Raw genomic sequence first — 4,858 nt, 5'->3', positions numbered from 1 at the left:
GCCTGCAGCGCCAGGGGAGGCGGGGTCGGCGCGGGGGCTCGTGTCTGTGCCAGGGGCGAGAGTGACTGTAACACAAGCCCGTCGCTAAGCCCCCTAGCGGCCTGGGCCAGTTTGTTTACTAGCCGAGTCCTCGGGAAGTTGACTTATTTTCCTCCTACATTTGTTTAAGTTGCTTTCATGTTTTCCCTAGCAGGGAAGTCTGTTTGTTGAGGGGCCATTATAGGTAGAAACTGAAAGAGGCGGTGCAAAATCAGGCATGAAAGGCATCAGGGTATTTCTCACTCAGCCAACAATTCAGTTGTTTACACTGAGAGTAGGTTTGCAATGAAGATAGAACCCTTCAATACTTCATAGGCATAGACAATATAATCAGAAGTAGTTAAATCAATCTGCACAGAGCTGAAATTGTGCCTCTGTTCTAAACTATATACATACAGAGATCACAGCACTGAACTACAGCCACCTCTGAGATGGACAATAGTAGGTAGTGCCCAACAGAGACAAATATCAGAGGGTAGCTGTGTTAGTCTGGATCTGTAAAAGCAGCAAAGAATCCTGTGGCACCTTATAGACTAACAGACGTTTTGGAGCATGAGCTTTCGTGGGTGAATACCCACTTCCTCAGATGCATGTAATGGAAATATCCAGGGGCGGGTATATATATGTGTGCTAGCAAGCAAGCTAGAGATAACGAGGTCAGTTCAATCAGGGAGGATGAGGCCCTGTTCTAGCAGTTGAGGTGTGAAAACCAAGAGAGGAGAAACTGGTTCTGTAATTGGCAAGCCATTCACAGTCTTTGTTCAATCCTGAGCTGATGGTGTCAAATTTGCAGATGAACTGAAGCTCAGCAGTTTCTCTTTGAAGTCTGGTCCTGAAGTTTTTTTGCTGCAGGATGGCCACCTTAAGGTCTGCTATAGTGTGGCCAGGGAGGTTGAAGTGCTCTCCTACAGGTTTTTGTATATTGCCATTCCTAATGTCTGATTTGTGTCCATTTATCCTTTTCCGTAGAGACTGTCCAGTTTGGCCGATGTACATAGCAGAGGGGCATTGCTGGCATATGATGGCGTATATTACATTGGTGGATGTGCAGGTGAACGAACCAGTGATGGTGTGGCTGATCTGGTTAGGTCCTGTGATGGTGTCGCTGGTGTAGATATGTGGGCAGAGCTGGCATCGAGGTTTGTTGCATGGATTGGTTCCTGAGCTAGAGTTATTATGGTGTGGTGTGCAGTTACTGGTGAGAATATGTTTCAGGTTGGCAGGTTGTCTGTGGGCAAGGATTGGCCTGCCACCCAAGGCCTGTGAAAGTGTGGGATCATTGTCCAGGATGGGTTGTAGATCCTTGATGATGCGTTGGAGGGGTTTTAGCTGGGGGCTGTATGTGATGGCCAGTGGAGTCCTGTTGGTTTCTCTCTTGGGTTTGTCTTGCAGTAGGAGGCTTCTGGGTACACGTCTGGCTCTGTTGATCTGTTTCCTTATTTCCTCATGCGGGTATTGTAGTTTTGAGAATGCTTGGTGGAGATTTTGTAGGTGTTGGTCTCTGTCTGAGGGGTTAGAGCAGATGCGGTTGTACCTCAGTGCTTGGCTGTAGACAATGGATCGTGTCATGTGTCCGGGATGGAAGCTGGAGGCATGAAGGTAGGCATAGCGGTCGGTGGGTTTTCGATATAGGGTGGTGTTAATGTGACCATCACTTATTTGCACCTACACGGGAGGTCCACTTTCTTGACACCACCGACCGCTATGCCTACCTTCATGCCTCCAGCTTCCATCCCGGGCACATGACACGATCCATTGTCTACAGCCAAGCACTGAGGTACAACCGCATCTGCTCTAACCCCTCAGACAGAGACCAACACCTACAAAATCTCCACCAAGCATTCTCAAAACTACAATACCCGCATGAGGAAATAAGGAAACAGATCAACAGAGCCAGACGTGTACCCAGAAGCCTCCTACTGCAAGACAAACCCAAGAGAGAAACCAACAGGACTCCACTGGCCATCACATACAGCCCCCAGCTAAAACCCCTCCAACGCATCATCAAGGATCTACAACCCATCCTGGACAATGATCCCACACTTTCACAGGCCTTGGGTGGCAGGCCAATCCTTGCCCACAGACAACCTGCCAACCTGAAACATATTCTCACCAGTAACTGCACACCACACCATAATAACTCTAACTCAGGAACCAATCCATGCAACAAACCTCGATGCCAACTCTGCCCACATATCTACACCAGCGACACCATCACAGGACCTAACCAGATCAGCCACACCATCACTGGTTCGTTCACCTGCACATCCACCAATGTAATATACGCCATCATATGCCAGCAATGCCCCTCTGCTATGTACATCGGCCAAACTGGACAGTCTCTACGGAAAAGGATAAATGGACACAAATCAGACATTAGGAATGGCAATATACAAAAACCTGTAGGAGAGCACTTCAACCTCCCTGACCACACTATAGCAGACCTTAAGGTGGCCATCCTGCAGCAAAAAAACTTCAGGACCAGACTTCAAAGAGAAACTGCTGAGCTTCAGTTCATCTGCAATTTTGACACCATCAGCTCAGGATTGAACAAAGACTGTGAATGGCTTGCCAATTACAGAACCAGTTTCTCCTCTCTTGGTTTTCACACCTCAACTGCTAGAACAGGGCCTCATCCTCCCTGATTGAACTGACCTCGTTATCTCTAGCTTGCTTGCTAGCACACATATATACACCCGCCCCTGGATATTTCCATTACAGGCATCTGAGGAAGTGGGTATTCACCCACGAAAGCTCATGCTCCAAAACGTCTGTTAGTCTGTAAGGTGCCACAGGATTCTTTGCAACAGAGACAAAGGAATTTTGGCCTTCTACTCTTACAAAATATTCTATATCATGAGGGTTTTAATGTCCATGTACAGGGAACAGGCCAAAGTTTTAGAGGTCTTGTTTAAAATAACCCTCAACACAGAAATCAATTAATCCACCATTGCAGGCTGAAGGATGACTCTGCCAGCATTTACATTTTATCTAATCCTTTAGTTGATGGTGCTTGTTCACCATTTATAATTAAAATTTGTAATCTAGGGGTATCGCTGGATCCCCAGCTGCTTTTGAGTGAGCACATAGCGTCAGTGGCAAGGAAAGCTTTTCCCCCCATCTATATCTGCCCTGACATTATGAATACTTTTTTCTTCCCTACCAAAATCCATGTTTTTGTCACCTCCAGTTTAGACCATTGCAATGCACTCTGCCTGGAGCCTCATCTAAAACCAGGGGATACTTTGTGCAGCAGGTTGCAGCTTGTCTGGTAAACAGTGTACCTCCCTGAGAATACATAACACCAGTGTTCTAGGATTTGCATTGGCTGCTATTGATAAGTGGGTGGAGTTTAAAAGGTTGGGTTTTTGACCTATAGAGACCTTAATGGCCTAGGACCTGTCTATCTGAGAGATCACCACTCCCTCTGTTCTCAGTTGTGGAGATACTCAAGCAGGAGTTACCTCAGTATTCTTTCCTCAATTTTGTCATTCATTTCTTACCTTAATTCCAAAAAGCCCAGATTTGCTGACCGTCAGGACATGCTGCAAGGCCCATCTTTTCAGGCAGGCTTTTTGAGGTGGGGGAGTAGTAGGAGCGTCATGGTGTGTGTGATATGATGCTGTTTGATTTCGTATTACTGATAGTTATTTGTTTTCAATAAACTGCAAGTTTCATGATACTGAATCTTTAAAATTATGATTTGGGTCTGTAGAACTCCAGATATGCAATTTTGTCTTTGTTATAAATCTACTGTTATGGTCATGGCACACAGTGAAATTAGATAAAAATATGGAATACTCTTTATGGAAGGTTGCAATGTAACACTAGTTTATTACATAAAATGCAGAGCCTTAACACAGATGAAACAAAACGAGAGAGAGAAAAAGAAGGCTGCTTCCTAAGGCAGGGAGGCATAACACAACCCACTTTGCTTGTTTAAGATGCCTCCTTGTAAATTTACTTTGATCACATGCTTCTTTCAGAGGCCCCTAGCCTACAAAGGGGACCAGGAACCCCTTAGCATTTAAAGTAATTAATTTTTACACAAGCTTTCAGTGGATCACATCTACTAGCATAGTTTGTTGTTGTTGTTTTTGTGTTTTTTATATTTTGCATAGCTGGGAGGAAGACACAATAAGAGAAAATGAAAGTGTAAAAATCAGGGCCCGGGGATTAGGATTGTGCATCTCGGAATCAACTCAGGAACATAACATTCTGAGCACCCTTTCTTCCATTGTGCAACTATCAACCCCCTTTATGAAATCCCACACTACCTCTCAGGGTATGGCTACACTTGACATTTCAAAGCGCTGCCGCGGCAGCGCTTTGAAGTGTGAGTGTGGTCGGAGCGCCAGCGCTGGGAGAGAGCTCTCCCAGCGCTGCACGTAAACCACATCCCTTATGGGTGTAGCTTGCAGCGCTGGGAGCCGCGCTCCCAGCGCTGCGGCACTGATTACACTGACGCTTTACAGTGCTGTATCTTGCAGCGCTCAGGAGGGTGGTTTTTTCACACCCCCGAGTGCGAAAGTTGCAGCTCTGTAAAGCGCCAGTGTAGCCATATAAATAGTCCAGGAATACAGAATATTTGTAGACTATTCTGCCTATACTGTTAATGGCATGCTTTATGCAGTTTGAGAAAGCATTTTCCACCTGCCGGTAGATTAGGTTTTGTTTATCATTTTTCATTGTGAAACCTCATTTCTAACAGATTGCTCAGTCCTGCAAGGTAAAGAGTGATACTGCAGGAGCAGTCGGAACAGGTTTCACAGCTTCCTCGTTATCACAGTGCTGCTTGCTAGTATTGTTACTTGTCAGC

Source organism: Gopherus evgoodei, chromosome 1 (genome assembly GCF_007399415.2).
Source record: "Gopherus evgoodei ecotype Sinaloan lineage chromosome 1, rGopEvg1_v1.p, whole genome shotgun sequence".
NCBI lineage: Eukaryota > Metazoa > Chordata > Testudines > Testudinidae > Gopherus > Gopherus evgoodei.
Note: the sequence above shows the minus strand (reverse complement) of the source record.